This window comes from Aquarana catesbeiana, linkage group LG01, assembly GCF_042186555.1.
Source record: "Aquarana catesbeiana isolate 2022-GZ linkage group LG01, ASM4218655v1, whole genome shotgun sequence".
Taxonomy (NCBI): domain Eukaryota; kingdom Metazoa; phylum Chordata; class Amphibia; order Anura; family Ranidae; genus Aquarana; species Aquarana catesbeiana.
The window spans coordinates 134,941,674-134,961,324 of record NC_133324.1 but is presented as its reverse complement, the minus strand read 5'-3'; the positions used below and the strand labels follow the sequence as shown (position 1 = coordinate 134,961,324).

The 19,651-nt window shown below is 42.3% G+C and overlaps 1 protein-coding gene across 1 annotated transcript in view; it reads right to left on the bottom strand.

Annotated features, from left to right (window-relative positions):
• CERT1 (ceramide transporter 1) overlaps positions 1-19,651 on the bottom strand; it is a 153,798-nt gene that overhangs the window by 122,128 nt on the left and 12,019 nt on the right. The gene's annotated exons all lie outside the window — the stretch shown is intronic.

Sequence of the window (19,651 nt, the reverse complement as noted above, 5' to 3'; positions counted from 1 at the left end):
AGGCCTACTCGACCTCCCCAAACCACCACATGCGGGGCGTTTCAGACTCCCTCATTAATATGGCAGACCTCTTTAATAAACTGTCAGCACTGCTGGACAGGGGACTATCAACCGTAGCAGCCAAAACCACAGGAGCTATAAAAAAAAAAAAAAAAAAAAAAAAAAAAAAAAAAAGGGGACTTTCAAAGATTGGGGGACAGGATGGAAACTATGGAACACAAGTTGGAAGACACAGTGGCAAAGACCAATCAAAATTCTGAGCATATACAGGTCTTACAGAAACAACTAGAGGAAGTCCTGTCTAAAATAGATGATCTCGAAAATTGATCGAGAAGATACAACTTCAGAATAAGGGGACTCCCTGAATCGGTAACCGACATAACAGCAGCGGTGCACGATCTCATTAAGGCCCTTTCACCGACATTCCCTTACATAAAATGGAATTGGACAGAGCTCACAGAGCACTGGGACCCCCGAGGAAAGATGGGGCACCTAAAGATATAGTGGTAAAGTCTCATTTTTAAACCATAAGAGATCATGAAAAGATCCTGCAAGCAAACACCTCTACTTTGCCTAAACCATCCGATTCAAATCTTCGCAGACATATCTCCATCAACTATTCAAAGAAGACGGTCGCTGAAACCACTGACAGTCCTCTCCCAGAAAGAAATCAAATATTGGTGGGCATTCCCATTTGCCCTCAGGTTCACCTTTAAGTCCAAGACTTACTCCTTCTCCATACTCCAGGAAGGTGAAAATTTGCTCCTGGGACTGAAATTGATCAACTTGGGTCCACCTCAGACCCCACCAAATCCCCACGAAACGACAAACACCCTCCAGCCCCATCTCACAGATATGGAACAAGCCCAATTTCAAGCGATCCAAGGAAGGAAGACCTCCCTGAATCTACAAGAGGACAGTTTTTTTTTTTTTTTTTTTTTTTTTTTTTTACACACATCTCCCTTTTTTTTCCTGGTCTGACCAGACTTTTTCCGAAGCTGTAAAACACATTGTGCCTTTCCGTAATGCTTCTTACACCCTCTTTTTCTTCAAGCACCACAAACTTACCAGTTTTGAACTGTTCCTGAATGTCTTCTGTTAATCTTTTTCGCATTTTTCAAGGAAATTCATAGATGCTTTATCGAACCCAAAAAGTCATGTATCCCAAATCTGATCCTAACTGGATTTCCTGAACCAAGACCCAAATTCATAGTGGAAAAACTACAAGAGGTCATAACAACCTCCACACTATGTGACAATCTGAGTCTAATTTGTTCTCCCTCTGAACAAACCTATTACCCCACCCCCTCCCACCCCTCTCCCTCACGTGCTATGTAACAATGGCACCCCCTCCCCCCCGTTTACCAACATTAAGGTCCAACATTTCCTTAAGCATCATATGAGTCCTAGTCGGTAGTTTTTATCTTAAAGTTTTTACAGTTTTAGTCTAGGTGTGCCTTGACCGAGGTGACACAATGTTGTGCTCCACCTATCCAATGGTTTCAGTTTTCTCAAGGCCATTTGAGGGGATTTCAGCCTCTCTAGGGGAGGCCGATTTCACTGTATATTATATGGACAGCAAGTTAATCTACTTTTGTATACCAGAGTCTCTAGAAGGCTCTCCCTCTCTTCTCCTGTCTCCTATACTCTTCCTTTCACCTATTAATCTGTTCTTCTCTTCCCATCTTGCCAGACTCCAGGATCCATCTGCACAAACTGCTCAGACTAGTGAAAGCAATTCTTGCTGGAACGGACATCATATGAACTACACGAACATCTGAGGTAGGTGACATGATAACAACAGGGGCCCTCTCACCAATGCTCCATGGCTGACTGCACTATTCCCTCTCCTCCCCTGCGGGTTGCTTCACATAACACGCAGGCGTTGAATTCCCCAGTCAAGCGACGCAAAATCCTACAATACATGCACTCACAAAAAATAGACACATAGTACTACTCCAGGAGACCCACTTTCCGGGGCGGTACAATCCTTCCTTCATCCACTCAGGATTCCCAGTGTTCTTAGCCAATGCAGAGGACAAAACCAAAGGAGTGGCGATCATCATATCTAAGAACTGTAAACCACAATTGGAACACAGGGACCCAGAAGGCAGATTCATTCTCTTGAAAGGCACAATAGACAACCAATTATACACATTAGTCTCCTACTATGCACCCAATCAGGGCCAAAGTTCTTTCAAGATACGTGTCAAAAACTAACCCCTATGGTGGGCGGGACTGTCATCTATTGGGGGGGAGGAGACTCAAACATAGCCCTTGATCAGGGTGTAGATAAAACCAGACCCCCGGGCTCAGTTCGTTCGCCCACCCAAGAGAAGCCTTAAAATTGCCAAATTGATTCACCAGCACGGTCTAACAGATGCCTGGAGGGAACTAAACCCAAGCACACGAGATTACACACACTATTCCTATCCACATCAGACATATGGTAGGATTGACCACATCTTCATATCTACGGCTCACGCCCCGGATATGGTCAAGTTGACCATAAGTGGGACGGTTTGGTCAGACCATTCCATGGTTTTTCTTATACTTAAACGAAGCTCCAACCGACCTAACCTCCAGCAGTGGCGACTAAATGAATCCCTACTTAGAGACCCAGCCAGAGTCACAGAAATTGAAAAAGCCAAGAATATTTTCAGTTAAATTCGTCAGAGGTTTCGGCTGAAACCCTTTGGGCAGCTCACAAGGCCACCATCCGAGGCAAACTGATCCAAATGTCATCTCAGGTGAAAAAGGAACACACGATTGACATAGACTAGAAACAGAAATTGCACGCCTGCGAAAACTTAACAAGCAGGACCCTAATCAAGTATCCATACCCACGCTAGATGCAACACAGCTGTCCCTCAATCTCGTTCTCACATCTAAGGCTGAAAAACACATCCGATGGAGTGGAGCCAAATTCTACCACCAGGGGGACACAATCGGTTCAATGTTAGCAGCCAAATTGACACCCCAACCAAGACAAAGACCACTTTCCCAAAATAAGTGTCACGGGCAATCACCACACGACCAACCCACAACGAATCATGGAAACTTTCCATCGATGCTATGAGAAGTTATACAGCACAGATAACAAAAACAACTAGTCTTCAATTACATCTTTTTTGGAATCACTACCAATCCCAAGGTTAGAAACTAGACACCGTGACATTTAGAATCCCCATTCACAGAAGAGGAAGTGCTAGATGTCAAACATCCAAAGAGGCTCCGCTCCTGGCCCAGATGGATTTTCTATACCATATTACAAATCATCTGCAGTCACTAGCTCTGTACCTCACACGCTTCTTTCACGCTAAAACAAATGGTGAACCCCTAGATAGCCAACTCAATTCGGCCTACATATCTAATTCCTAAACCCCACAAAGATAAAAAGGAGAGGTGGGAAACTATAGGCCCATATCTTTGATAAACAACGATATGAAAATTCTAACAAAAATCCTTGCGGATCGTATGGCCTCCTTTATAAGTTAATACATCCACAAAGATCAAGTGGGATTCATCCCAGGCCGACAGGGCCCAGATCAAATTCGCAGAGCGATAGATATTATTTCCATTCTACAGTCTTGCTGGCCCCAGGGAACACACCAGGAGGGGTTGCTCCTTTCACTCGACCTCCAAAAGGCATTTGACTCAGTCTCTTGGCCATAACTGTTCAATATCTTTCAACGCTGGGGTTTGGGCAGAATTTTATGAGCCTAATCTCAGCTTTATATTCCAACTTAGTAGCGTGAATAAGAATGCAGTTTTTACTCTGATACTATAAAAATAGCCAGAGGGACCAGACAGGGTTGCCCCCATCAACCCCTTATATTCGCAATAGCCATAGAAACCCTAGCTATAGCCATTCGCATCAACGATGACATTAGGGGGTGTTATGTGGCCCGCAGATGCACAAATACACGCTGTTTGCGGATGACCTTTTGCTATTCGTAACGTTGCCAACCACCTCTCTCTCGCTAGCATGTAAACTGCTGGACCAATTCTCCAGGGCCTCGGGCCTGACAGTCAATCTCTCAAAATCCCAAATCTTGAATGTAAATGTACCCACAGTAGTAGCAGACAATTTAAAAACCGCTTTTCAAATTTGAGTGGAGCAGTTCCACCATCAGATACTTGGGGGTTGAACCCCGAGGGTAGGACTACTTTATAAAGCCAACTTCCCCCACATGTATAACAGGCTAACTGAGGACCTCAAAAACTGGGCAGTTCATGACCTTTCTTGGTTGGGGAGACTAAATTCAAACAAAAATGACACTGCTCCCCCAAGTTGCTTTACCTCTTTCGATCTCTACCAATCTCAATCAGAAAAGATTACCTGAAAAAAATTTCAGAGCAAACTGACAAAATTCATTTGGGGAGCTGCTGGATATCGCCTTTCCAAGAGAGTCCTTTACAGACCCAGGAAACGAGGACTGGGAGCTCCCAACCTCCTATGGTATTATCAAGCAGCCAGGCTCTCACAAATATCTCATTTACACACGCATAGAAAAACCTGATTGGGTGCATATAAAGAGACAAGTGGTGCCTACGCACACACTCTACTTCCTACTCTGGTGTCCACCTAAGGATCGCCCCCCAATAATTTTTTTTACATAGTAGGTGAGGTTGAAAAAAGACACATCCATCAAGTCCAACCTATGTGTGTGATTATGTGTCAGTATTTGTTGTAATAAAATCAAAAAGGTGCGTCAACGAAGTATTAGTGTAAGGGTGTGCACTTAAAAGAAAAAAGGAGCCAAGATCGATTGATTATTTTAATTAAAAAAAAAAAAAAAATTTTGACTTAACACTTTAAGCAAATATTGTCCACTGCTCGACTAATCTGTACAAAATGTAAATATGAGGCTTTAGCACTACTTTAGGGCGTTCCTTTATAGGCGGGATGTATTTACCAGTTTTTAGCAATTTTTTTTTTTTTTTTAACCAGTAAATTTTATATTAATGGCATGTTTTTCAATTTTGCACTACAGGTGCACTTAAAAATGCCAGTGCTCTAACAGAAACAGGTTGTTCTAATTCACTCTTTACTAGCAATTTTTAGCACAGAAAAAACAAACACAGAAACCGACTGTATATGGGATTTTTGTCAAACAACCCAATGCTGAAAGGATTAGGCGACACCCTGATTGAATGACAAGGCTTGTTGACTAAAACACATTACAACTTTCAGTGTTTTACAGCCTTTAAATTATAGTTGGTGAGGATAATTTGGTTTGTGACTAATGTACTCAACTGCAAAAACAAATGACTGAAAGCATCCAATTCTACAAGAAATAAATATTTTACACTGGCTGGTTATGCGTCTCAGCACATGATAACAATTATGTAATTAAAATGCTTCCAGGAAGGACAAGCAGTACGACTTCTACAATGTGTGCCCGGATGTGAACCAGGACTCAATGAATGTACGCCCTTTGCTCATTTAAAGGGCACCATGTAGTTTGATGTTCTGACCAAGAGCGCTTTAGAAAATCCTAAGATAAAGCCAATAACACTCTGTAAATGCAAAAGTATTTCACAAGAGAATTCAAATCCTTATGGTTCTTATCTTGGTTATGCAAGAGCAAAGCCAGATGTGATCAAAGTCAGCTGGCCCTCATGTGACATGCACACCACTTTGCAAAGAATGATTTTATTAAATACATCTGAAGGGTCAAGTGTTCTTTTACACTGGGACATTCTTTCTGCAAAAAGCTACTTGAGGAGCTTATTTACAGATAAAACACTTGGCTGTAACAGAGCACTACTTACAACTTGAAAGCAGGTGCTTTTATTCAATCTATCGTACCCTTTAAAGCAGAAGTTTAAAAGAATCCCTACAATTTGAGTCTCATCACCTGTAATAAAGTAGGTCTTAGGCCTCATGTACACTGCTGCTGGTAAACGTTTTTTTTCAGCTGCCCCTGAACTCTCCTCTGTGTCATCTTATCAGTACATGTACACAGGGTCATTTCTAGGCAATTGAGTTTAGAAGCTTTTTTTTGCATTCCCAAAAATAACATTCAGGACGAATGTTCAGAGTCATTTAAGCTGGATCATCTATAAAATGTTCATTGAAGGGATGCCAGTCCTTTTCCAGTCTTTGAACTTCCAGCGTTGTTTTGGGTCTTCGGGCAGAACAGCAGTATATACAGCAGATATCCTTGCATGGTCCACAGCTTAAAGCAGTGGTTCTCAACTCCTGTCCTCAGGACCCACTAACAGGCCAGGTTTAATGTATTACCTTGGGGAGATGCAGACTAGAATACTGCAATCACTGAGCAGCAAAGGATATCACCTGTGATGGATTTCAGTTATCTGGCAAACCTGGCCTGTTAATGGATCCTGAGGACAGGAGTTGAGAACCACTGGCTTAAAGCGGGGTTCCACTCAAGTTTTTAACTTAAAAACTTTAACTTATTTTTTGATTGAAAAATGTATACTTTATTTTGCAAGAAAATATACAAAAAAACAAAAAACAAAAAACAAATACTTAAACAGGGTACATCCAATCTGTACTGCGACACAGCGCATAAATACACTACATAATACATCGCCAAGCATACCAATAAATTACATTCATCCTGCGGTATGATGCCTAATGTGTTGTGCAGAGTAATAATACCCCGAAACATCACATCATGCATGACGCCGCATTACCCTGAAAGCATTACTTCAAACATATGTCACAAAAGTCAGCTCATACAGTCTAAATAACATTCAAATGTGCAACGGGTGTGTTGGGGGGGTGGAGAAGGTGGGGTAGGGGAGGGAGAAAAGCTATTTTGAGGAACCGTTTTCACTCACTCATGGGAATCGAACCTAAAGCCCTCTAAGTCAAACTTTAAGAGCTTGCATGCTGTGCCACAGAAGCAGAAGATCTTATGTGGCACTTCCGGTCTCTCCTCCCATGGGAGTAGGCGTGTTTATTGCCTTTCCCCGGCGCCGCACTGTCTCCTGGGAGCTTAGTGTCAGGCTTCCCAAGATTCAGTGTTGAAACTATGATCATGCGTGTGAACAAGCTGTGAATGAACAGCATTCACCGCATCCAGGAAATCAATGCTTGTGAGCTCACATGCCTACAAGCAAGATGGAAACAGCCAGCATCACATTTTTTAAAGTTATTCTTCAGTACGAAAACAGACAGAGGCGGAAATATTACACCCAAACTGTGAGTAATATTTTGGGGTTAGCAAAGTGTCTCAATGAGCGGACTCCCGCTTTAAAGTGATGTGCAGGCTGCGGTTCCTTCCAGAAAAATAGGGCGGCATTTACTAAAACTGGTGCACTGCACACGCAATATTGTTAAGTTGTGTTTAGTAACTAATCAGCCTCTAACTTCAGCTTGTTCACGTAATCTTTGACAATAAAACCTGGAAGCCGATTGGTTACTATTCACAGCTGCACCAGATTCTGTGCTCACCAGTTTCAGTTCATTTCCCTCATAGGGTCACCCTTCAATTACTGAAATGGCAATCTGGTGACAAAATAAATGTGAATACGGCCAGCTGTGCTTATGGCAGAACAGCAGTACAGATGGTCCGACAGGGACAAGCCCGTCCCCTTCCATGAGAAAAAGTGCTTTCATTAATTACACTGCTTATAACAGGATCTGTGAATAAGGGAGAGAATCATGTGCGAGATCAGACTCTCCCCCGATCATGGTACATGTAGACCTTTCATCATGGGCAGAGGAGGAGGCTTGTCTCCATTGGACCATCTGTACTGCAGTAGGAGCACACCTGGCCACTTTCACGTTTACAGTATTTTGTCACTAAATTGCTATTGTAGCATGGTCATTATCACATTAAGCTTTGGACCAAGCAAGGATATCTGACTAATGGCCTTCTACCAAATTATTCTGTTCTGGATACTGAACTCCAGTCCATTCCCCTACACACACACACACACACTTGTGAGCAAGTCCTCTCCTATGCTGACAAAGTATGGTACTAATGTCTCTGCAATCTTGCATCTCCACAATATAAACCCTTAAAGCTGCAGCAGCCATCTTTAGCACACCTTCAATTTGTCTGAACGACCACAATCATCCATCAAACATACCCCCCTCCTGATCTGGTCTTTCACACCCATTTGCTTTTTCCATGACTCATTTTGTTCCATAGAATTTAATAAAAGAACACATCCCCCTGGACGTGCATGATCAAGCAACCAATTTGTACATTGCACAGCTCAAGTCTGCAGCACCAAGGGGCCAGCAGGGAGCAGCAAGCATATCTCAAAGGGATCCTGAGGATTTGTTCTATAGCTTAAATTTATAGTTTGTAACACAGAAAAGCCTTCCCAAAACATTTGCAAATCATTCCATCACATATCCCAAAAAATAAGATTATTTCTCATTTCAGGACAGTGGGAAGAGCCAAATCAATACTTTACACCCCACTAGCTAGATGTACATCTAGAACTGCTGTTACGCCTTTATAAAGGGTTTTATAACTTGCCCATTGCATTCAGCTTTGTCCTTCTGTGATTCCACAGGCTGCAAGAGGTGGCTGTCTCTTCTGTTTTTTTTGCAGCTGTTCTCCCTCCAATGACTCGCTGCCAGGCTCACCCTTCATCCACCATGTCCTTCCACTTGCAGCCTCCTGGAATATGCATCAGGAATGTCCCAGGATGCTGCATGCATGGGACACATTTTTACCCAGGCGAGAATTGAGGTGGGGATGGGAGGGATCAGGGGCCTTTTAAATTTAAAACGTATTTAATAATGTTGGGGGTGGTTCAGTAGGAGGAACAGTCAATTTTGGGAGTTGGTCATCTTTATCTAGTGCAGCCATATTTAAATCCATGTATGGGCTAGCTGGCTGTACAGACTTCGGTTACCCCCCCCCCCCCAACTATAACCGCCAGCATTATTGAGCAGTGTATTTTATTTTGATGGCGAGGAGGGCTCCCTGCTGTCAAAATACAATAGCACACTGGGAGTGAATCCCCCATCCACATCAAGTATTTGGATGGGGGAAATCTGGTCTTTTTTTTTATGCTCAACCTGCTTGTTGAAAGCATGACCAACATTCAAAGAAACTGACATATAGCACATTTAAGGGCAGGTGCAACACCACAAAAAAAAAAAAAAAAAAAAAAACTGGTCTTATAACTGTTATTATGGTGCATATATACCCCAAAACCAACCTCCCAATTGTTAAACTGCCCCCAGGGCTTATAAACCGTCTTCTCGCTTTAAATGTGTGTAAAACGACAGCAGTTTATATTTAAAAAAAAAAAAAAACGTCTGTTTCTAAACTCAGATTTATAGAACAAAAACAGCCAGCATAAAAAAAAAAAAAAAAAAAAAGAACTCTACTCTAGGTTCAGGACATGGTGCCATGCAGAGACATCCCTGTATAAGTGAATGGGTAAGCCTCTTGTTTGAACACGCATAGAGGTACACCTACTGAATAACACGCCAAGAAATATCCCAAAACCCATAATTCTCCTTGGAAATTTGGCACAGGGAGGTAAGAGGAAACTAGCACTTGATGATTTGGGCGTATGGGTGGGAGGTGATCATTATTAAGTGATATGTCAGTAAACTAGTGGAGAATAAGAGCAGAACAAAGACCTCAGACAAAGACCGGCAACAGCTGCTACAAACCAGCACCGACTTATTAACATCATTTAGAAGTCGTTACTGAGATTATTTGCGTTACAGAATTTCCATTGGAGAGTTGTTTGCTAAAAGCAACAAAGTACACCGTTAATGACAACTGCTTTATGAACTTCCACAAATACCATCCAAGCAAAAAAATGTACACATTAAGGCTTAGCGTAAAGTGGGGTACACACACCAAGAGGGGAAAAAAAAAAAAAAAAAAAAAAAAAGGGGAACGTTCGTTCGATGTTTCACAGCAAAATCGGAACCAATGAAGGAAAATTTGTACAAACATTCTTACGAATATTCTCGTACGACAAAGGCTTTTTTTGTTATTGTTTCTGATTATGCGCTGTCTCTTTTCTGATTTTTCTGGTGCAAAAAAAAAAAAAAAAAAAAAAAAAAAAAAAAAAAAAAAAAAAAAAAATCGCTGATTCTGTTCCTGTATGAGAATAATTTTGGAGTTTGCCCCTTCTAGAATTTTCTTACGAAAAATGCAGAAATCGGCTCTCGAAAGTGGTGTACACACTATACAAAAATTCTTTGGACGAAAACGTTCACCCGATTTTCTTAGTGTGTAGGAGCCTTAAAAAGTCCAGCCTGAGTTTTTTTAGGCTGGGCTTCTCCTCTGGGTCACAGGAGTGCAATTCGTTTCACTCCTGTGACCAGTTTTCAGCGGAGAGTGGTCTGAAGTCCGCTGACATCACTACCATCAGTTGAGGCAGCACATCATCCCGACTTCCCAAGTCTGGATCCGCCAGCTGCCTTGGTTGATCCCGTGTCGCTGAGATGGTCGCTCCCCACCCCTCCAATGAGCATGGAGAAGCATAGAGGAGACACTGACAGCTCTCCTCTTGGGGATCTGCGAAAACTGAGCCATCAGCGATGTTCGGTGGCTTGGTTCTCAGTGCAGAGACGGCAGGGATCAGATGCAGCATCCACATAGGCAAGTATGAATAGGGAAAAAAAAAAAACAAACAAAAAAAAAAATTTTTTTATTGTTTTATTGTTCTGACTTCTCCAAGCAAATGAGAAATTAAACGTAATTGGTAATTGTGGACTCGTTCATTCTGATAACCTTCATCGCCCTTTGTACTAACTCACTGATTCACAGCAATGCTCATAGCAGTAATAGATAACAGACCTGAACAGGACACAGCCAACTAAACTAGGATATTAATGCTAGCACCTAATCTTTAAGAATTTTTTTGTCTAAATGTCATGTCCCCTGGTACCAGAGAAAACCTGCACTCTGCTCAGGGCAACGCAACAGATTTGCATTAACAACCCTCCACGCCGTATGCGCTTGCCTTTTGTTAGCGCCTCCATTGCTTTGTTCAGCGCTGGGAACAGAAGTAAATACCCGGTGCGACTGGGTATGCCGAAACGGATAGGCTATGTCCCAGGCTAGTCTTTTGGAGGGGGCTGAATGCTAGCCTCTTGCCTACTGGACTATGGGCCCTGGCATTTGAGGGAGCTACAAGCATTTAGGAAGATGTTCTGTTATGTAGTGAAAAAGGCCATCATAAAAAGGCCATGATGGTCTGTCAGCTTCAGACTCATAGCCGATGCCATCAGCAAGTCACCTGTCTGGGCCCCCTGTCATAACGTGTTTACTGCAAGTAGGTCTCCTGCTATTGTCTGAAGGTGTTGTGTTTATAATTAGGATAATATGTATTGCACTGAATAAAGTTCAGTGACCGCAAGTCTGACCTGTAGGGAAATCCTGATTAATGAAAGCATTGTCTCGGTGGGAATTGCCATTCACCTATTGTTTCTGTCTGGGTGGGCATTGAGTTATCTAGGTGGCCAATTAACGTAATGTTTATAGTATATGCCTGTTGTAATTATTCTGTGTGCAGTTTGTATTGTTAGGGTAATATGATCAGGAGGGGGGATGTCGACCTGTGGTGTATATATTCTGTGTTAGTTTGTTCAATAAATGTGTTCCAGCTTTGCAGCCAAACAAGTCCTGCCTAGTTCTTGGTTCCAATATGTGACTATAATAGCTGATATCCATCTTCAGACTGGAGGAAGCGGTATATAACAGAAGCACTCAAGCTGAGTGTAGGACCTTCCGTTACAAAAACATGTGACTCATATGCACTGAGCCAAACAACACGGTCACAGGGAAGGCCATAACCCTACATCTAGCCAGAGAGAAGCTTTGCTTTCACTACTGCCAGCTGATCATAGCAGTGAGAGCCAATGGAAGCCAAGAACATAGGCTTATGCATTACAGGAAACTGGTTGCTTTACCCTGTGGCAAGGCAGAGAGTTTTACTTTAAAGTAATCTTGTCCTGACCAAATTGAAGTAGGTTGAAAAGGACTGGCAGTTTCCCTTCCATCAGGGGATACTTTGAACTCTAAGGCTGCATTCAAATCTGGGCATTTTGAATTGCAGGCAGGCGATTCTGCCTACAATTTCAAAATGCTTTGCAGTCTGTCCTGGAACAAGTCTAGATCTAAGGAGTTCTTCATTGCTATGCGACTCCCATTTGTCCCATACTTGCTCAAAAGCCCAGACACCAGGCAAAGCCAGGTAACTAGGTTTAAAAAAAAAAAAAAAAAAAAAAAAAAAAAAGAAATGGCAATATCCATGTGTCTCATGACAGGTGTAATTTAAAACCTCCTGTTGGTTTTTATACTGAACTGAAGAGCTCCTGAACTCTAGATGGATGATCCAATCATCTGCTGAATCCAACCATAAGTTTTACTTTATAAGTAGGAGGGCTATAAACCATAATCTGATTGGCTGCTATGGGAACTTGCACATAACAGGCCTTTGCATCAAAATAAAGCCTCAGTGTAATTTCGCTTTTCTTATTGTAGACTCAACTACTGACATGTGTGCATCAAACAAGATAAAATGAAAGTGGTTGTAAACCTCAGACATGAAATGAACAAATCATATTCCTCTGTAGTGTGTCCTTGTTTCAATAAAGAGCAATACGTGTAATGTTTGCCTGCTGCTTCATTCCCCTGCTATCAGCATGAACCTGACAAGTTTTTCAGACACCAAGAGAAAAAAAAATTTAAAATAGTGATGCGGAGGGACCTCCAGCACACAGCCTGTGATTTACAGCCTCCGCTCTTTCCCTGTGTTCTCTGAAGGGGAGTTTGTTCCTTCCCTAAATCGGCTTTCTTTTCCCTTTCTAGGTTTGTCCCAAGCATGTTTGAAGCTAGCTTCAAACATGCTTGGGACAAATATAGATCTATACTTCGACAAAAAAAAACCTGCGCTCCGCAGAGTGCAATTTCAGCTCTCCGACAGCTGAGACAGACAAAAAAAAAAAAAAAAACCCACACACAAACACACATCTTAATTTTGGACTTTTAAACAGATGTAGAGAATACTGCAGATAAACTGGTACAACTTATGTATGAGGATTTGTTCATCTTTGAGTTTCACCTGGGGCCAGTCATATCTATTATACCACCACTTTAATAAGTTATAACTCCAAAAATCTGGAACAGGCCAAAAAAAAAAAAAAAATAGTATTTAATTATGGCTGTGTGATGTCATAACCCATCTAACAGTTATTAAAAAGGAGAAGTCCAGCCTGAGCTTTTTTGCCTGGGCTTCTCCTATGGATCACAGGATGCAATTCATTTTCGAGTAGAGAGCTGCCGATTGACAGTCAGCAGCTCTCTGCTCGGAGCGGTGAGAACAGAGCCATCGGCGGTGCGCGGTCGCTCGGTTCTCAGTGCAGAGGCCCGGGGGACAGATGCAGCATCGGAATGATGCTGCATCCCCCTAGGCAAGTATGATTCGGAGTAAACAAAACAAACCCCACACACTTCTCTTTTAAAGCAAAACCAGTGCTCAAAAGATTTATGTACACTACCATTGCTCATCTTATGTTCTGGAAGTTTTTCTACCACACCGATTAAAAAAAGTCACTCGTCAAAAACTGATCTGGAGTAATGATTTTTTTTTTCAATGACCTCAAGGGCTACAAGTAGGTTACATACACCTTCATAATTGCTTCCGATTTACTATAATGTACGGTAAAGCCAGCCTCTTCCTTTTGTATGCTGCAACTACTCAAATATCTGGTGAACCTGCAAGCTTTTTCGTTTTCATTTGGCAAGCATCGAAGCAGACCCACTGATGGTGCTTTTGTGTATCCCTGCTTTCTCTTTTGATACAGGACACTATTCGGACACGCGGTGTGCCTGTATTACAGGTGATCAGATTAACAATCAGGCCCCCACCCTGCCCAGACCTACTGTCTTGATTGACAGCGGTTCAAAGCAGAACCCTCCTACATAAAAACAGCCGCTTGTGTGCACAATAGTGACAGAGAGGAAGAACATCCTTCTGGAACATATGCAACACCAGTTTGGTACATTGATGGAAACAGACTTTCCCACTGTGTGTGTATAAAAAAAAAAAAAAAAAAAAAAAAAAAAAAAAAAAAAAACCCAAACCAGTGTCATGCTTTGAAAACAGACAGTTCTAAATAACAGGGAAAAAAACACAACACAACAAAACCAAACCAAAACAAAAACACACCAACATTGAGATTGTGGTATACATAAATAAAATAAAGTATAAAAAAACAAAAAAAAAACAAACACACACCACCTTTAAATGGTAATAGTAGAGGATTGATCTTGGACATCATCATTTAAATAATGTTCAATACAAAAGAAAAAAAAGTTTTGCCCGATTTAAATTCTTATTTTTTTATAAAACACACACTTATCCAAGCTTGACTTTATGAAATTGATACCTAAAAGGATTCTTTTATCAATCAAAAAACATTGAATTTAATCATATCACTTTGTGTATATGTTCAAGATTCAATAATCTACCCCATTCACAGGGTCAGGTCCTGGCACCAATGCTCCTCCAGCTATGCACAGGACCAGCATCATCTCCTAGATCCACAAGTTTCTAAGATTTGCTGTCAATCAGATCTTTGCAGATCAGAGGATAATCAGCACTGGTGCTGATAGCCCAATCTGTGGTTTGAGAGGGCAGATCACCCTGTAAAGCTGAAGATTAGGTATGAATTTAATTGCATATTTACACTGATCCAGCATGAACCATAGTATCAGCAATGCCCTGTGGAAGCTGCAAATCACTGTAGTAGTCTTCCAGGGCCATGAAGTGAATAGGAGTGGGCAGTGATGTCTTGATCTCCAGCTCATCCATTCACAGAATGGCTTGTATTCACTGAAAAAATACAAAGGCATTCTTGTGAAGGCAGAGAGCAGTACCAAGCAAGTAACCCCTGTGGTTACTATGCAGAAGGGCAGTTCAGCGCTGAACTCAAAGTTTGCTGCTATCACTGTAGCAGAAACTACTTCAGCGATTTGCAGCTTCCACATGTCATCGCTCCAGTATGAGGTATGCATATCTACATCAGTTCAAGCTGGATAAATGCAACTATGGGATAAAATTCATACCTAAAAAAAAAGTCAGCTTAAGCCCTACCTAGTGAGTAAATATTCTGAAATTATTTATTGATTTTATTATTATTATTATTTATTTTTTTTTAAAAAGGCCATGTATTTAAAGTATAAAATTATAGTTAAGGGGGGAGGGGGGGGGTAGCTGTTGACTCAGTGGTCTTGCTTTGGTTTTTTTTTTGCTTAAAAATGTTATATTAGATTGATGCCTAATGTACACGGGACGCTCAGGCAACCTCTTCTGAACGTTTTTCTTGACAGCTTGAAACCGGCGTTCAAAAACGTCAGTTTAGCCGAGTTAGCATCTAGGAGCGTTTAATTAACCGCTTGCCACCCGCCATATGACGGCCAGGCGGCACGGCTCTTGTTCTGGGCGGGCGTCATATGACATCCGTCCATTTAAACAGGGCATGCCCGCGATCGTGTACGCGCAGCCTTGTATCTTCGGTGGCGGCGTGTCACGGAGACACCGCTCGCCACCAAGGGGGGGTGAACAGCCATTGGGCATGGCTGTTTACCATGAGATCAGCCGTGATAAAGTTACGGCCGATCAGATGGTACCGCCCCACTTTGCACGGCGCATGTCGGCGGCAGCGTGTTCCTGGGAATACTGCTCGTCACCGACAGCCAGTGGCTGTTTACCACATGATTGGATGTGATCCTTTTACAGCCGATCACTAAATGTAAACACAGAGCAGTAATGAGATGTTACCGGGTTCTCCTCCTCACACATCAATCGTGTGTGAGGAGATTGTGGTAACACCTCGTTACCGCCTACAGTGTACACCAATCACACTGATTGTCCCCCCCAATAAAGAGGACCTTTCACCAGCCCATGCCTCATAGAATATACGTTGGGGTGTTTGCTTTCCAAAATGGGGTCATTTTGTGAGCAATTCCACTGTCCTGGTGCTCAAGGACCTTTAAAAGTGTGATAGGTAGGAATGAAATGAGATGTGTAATTTATGCTCCTAGAACGGACGTACGGAAGTCTTGTGACGTCACCTGTGGCCATCGCAGATATTGTTATACACACACGCGGTTTTAACAGGCACTTGGTTGAAGTGCTATATTTGGAAGTTTTATTACCATTAAATAATATATACCTGTGGAGAGCACTATGTATTGTCTTATATTTGCATGATCAATGCAGCTTTGGAGCGGAAAGTGTTTACTTTCGTATTTTGAACCGACCAAAGAGGGGAAATTCCAGGATTGGCTTGCTGCATCTTTGATTATCTTATACCCTGAGTGGGAAAGTGTGCCAGACCCTCTATAAACAAAGAGTCCACTTTGTGAGGTGAGCTGCCATTTCTATCATTGGTGGAGGTTCCGGTATCCCTCGAAGTCACCTGCATGTTTTGTCTGTATCTCACTGAAGACGACACAGATTGTGTTTGTTGATTTATGGACTTTATATTTATGCTCCTAGAACACCTGACGGTATTACTTCAATGTTGGGCCTCTATATGTGGCCAGGCTGTGTAAAATTCTCACACATGTGTGAGAAATAACGTGATAATAAAGACAATTTTGTAAAAAAAAAAAAAAAAAAAAAAAAAAAAACCACACACACACACACACACACACACACACACACCTTCATTTTGCAAAGAATTTTGGGGGGAAAAAAAAATACAACTTAAAACTCACCATGCTACTTGCTTAATACCTTTGAATGGTTATTTGGGGGGTATTTGTACTTTCCTAACTTGTTAGCCCCGGTTCACACAGGGGCAACTGTACTACGGAACCGTTCTAATAGGGGCGATGTAAGTCACTCTGACTTAGAAATAGGTTCCTGTAGTATTTTTGGGGCGACTTCAGGCGAGTTGCATTGACTTCTATACAGAAGTTGTTTTGCAAGTTGCCGCTGAAGTCGTGTGCAGGTCGCCTCGGTGAGTCGACCTGCAAGTCGTGTTGCCCCTGTGTGAACCGGCACTTAGTGTCTCAAGAAATGAGATACACCTGTTGTACTGAAGGCCTGATCAGATGTGATCAATTTTCAGTGATTGGCACCATAAGTTTGTAGACTTAAGCTGGCCATACACCATACAATTTTCCTGTTCAATTTTCTTTAGATTTACCTTCAACTATGTAGTACAAGGGCCTGCCTGATTGCATCCAAATTGAAAGTGTTTAGGTTTGACCTCCTATTATATGGTTTTGGTAAATCTAAAGGAAAGTTGAACAGGAAAATTGAATAGTGTATGGCCAGCCTAAGAGCCGGTTCACGCAGGGGCGACTTGACCTAGCCGCCTGACAAGTCACCTCCCGTTCTGTACAATGGAACCGTTCTAATAGGAGCGACGCAAGTCGCTCCGACTTAGAAAAAGGTTCCTGTGGGGGCGACTTGCATAGACTTCTATACAGAAGTCGTTTTGCAAGTCGCCGTGGATGTCGTGTGCTCAGTGAGGCGACCTGCAAATCGTGCCGCCCCTAGTGAGAACCGAGCCTAACTTTCACAAAGACCAAATAAAATACACTAAATTTGGGTTATTTTTACCAAAGCTATGTAGCAGTATACATTTTTGGCCAAAATTTATGAAGAAAAATTACTAAATTTGCTAAATTTTATGACAGGAACAAAGAAAAAGGCATTTTTTTTTTTTCACAAAATTTACGGTCTTTTTATTTATAGCACAAAAAATAAAAACCCACTAGTGCAGTGGTCATCAACCCTATCCTCAGGGCCCACTAACAGCCCAGGTTTTAACTATTAACTTGGGGAGATGCAGACTAGAGTACTGCAATCACTGAGCAGCAAATGGTATCACCTGTGATGTATTTCAGTTATCTTGCCTGTTTGTGGGCTCCGAGGACAGGGTTGATGACCACTGCACTAGTGATTAAATACCACCAAAAGAAAGCCATTTGTGTGAAAAATAGGACGCAAATTTCATAAGGGTACAGTGTTGCATGACTGAGTAATTATCATTCAAAGTGTGAGAGCGTGAAAGCTGAAAATTGGTCTGGGCAGGAAGGGGGTGTAAGTACCCTGTATTGAAGTGGTTAAGAGAACATTAGACCCTCAAAATAAAATAGGGCACCTTTAAAAACGGTTCTAAATGAAAAACGCATCTAAACGCTGGTACTTTAGGTGCGTCTGAACCCATTTTTTTGCTTTCAAAGAAAAGCCTCTAAATGCACCTGCCTAAAAACGACATTAAACAAACCTGTGTACATGTATACAAAAAGCTAACATTGGATGAGTTCAGGGGCAGCTGAAAAAAAAAAAGCATCCAACTGCCTCTGAATGTCCGTTTACCAGCAGCAGTGTACATGAGGCCTTACCTGCTCTGTGCAGTGGTTTTGCACAAAGCAGCCCAGAGCTTCCTCTTCTTGGGTCTGTAGCTGGCGCTCCTAGCCCCTCCCTCCTGCTGAGTGCCCCCACAGCAAGCAGTGTGCTATGGGGTATCTGAGCCGCTGCTCTGTGTCCATTCAGAAATAGCCGCTGTGCGCGCGCGCGCCCCCCCCCCCCCCCACCACCACCACTCCTCCTCCTTGGCTCACTAACTGACAGCAGGAGGCAATGGCGCCCGGTGTGTGTCTCAGCCAATCAGGAGGGAGAGTCCCGGACAGCTGTCACTCGTGCATCATTGCTAGATTGAGATGGGGCTCAGGAAGGTGGGCTGCTGCACACTGAAGGTTTTTTATCTTAATGCATAGAACGCATTAAGATAAAGCAAAAAAAAAAAAAAAAAAAAAAAAAAAAAAAAAAAAAAACCAAACACCCCCACTCTGCTTTAAGGGTCAGCAGCTACAAATACTGCAGCTGCTGACTTTTAATAAATCGGACACTTACCTGTTCCAGGGTCCAGCGATACGGGGGAATCGAAGCCCCGCTCGTCACCCCCTCAGCTCGGCGGCGCCTGGCATTTTAACTGCGCATGTGCGAGCCGTGACTGACCACGCAATCTGGGACTTGTCACGTGTCCCAGATGATTGACAGAGGGAGGGGGCAGAGCTGAGCCCTTCCTGCACCAAGGGAAGTGACGTCAGGAGCCCAGGCGCTGAAGGAGGCAGACTACGAGGGACCCCCTAGCAACAGGCATTTAGAGGCGAGTAAAAAAAATAAATAAATTTTTGTCCAAATTTTTTTTTTTTTTTTTTTTTTTTTTTTTAAAAAGCACATTCATTTTTTGGGGGGTGGAACTCCACTTTAATTTTTACAGAATAAGTGTAAAGTTTGTTTGTTCCACATACAATGATTTGCGAGCTGGTTGACTGCTCTTGCTTGCAAAGCTCATTGCACTGTTGATAATTCACTGGCGTACCAAGTAAGAATGTGTCAGGTAATATTCCTCCAGAGAAGAGGGGGGAGGAAAAAAAAAAAAAAAAAAAAACACCCCTTCTTTGTGACACGTAACCTATTTTGCACACTTTAAGAATAAAGTTTTACTAGTTTTCAAACCTAAAAACACAAGCAGAGAAAAGACTGCATTGTGTCAATTCCAGAAAACATTCTCGGTGTGAAGACCAGAAAGGTGTTGAAGCAAATAGTAAAAAAAAAAAAGGAAGCTACTTGACCTTACATGTATACTACAGCGTATCTGACATACATCATTTGTGGGGGACCCGTGGCGGGTGAGCATAGAAGATCCTGGATT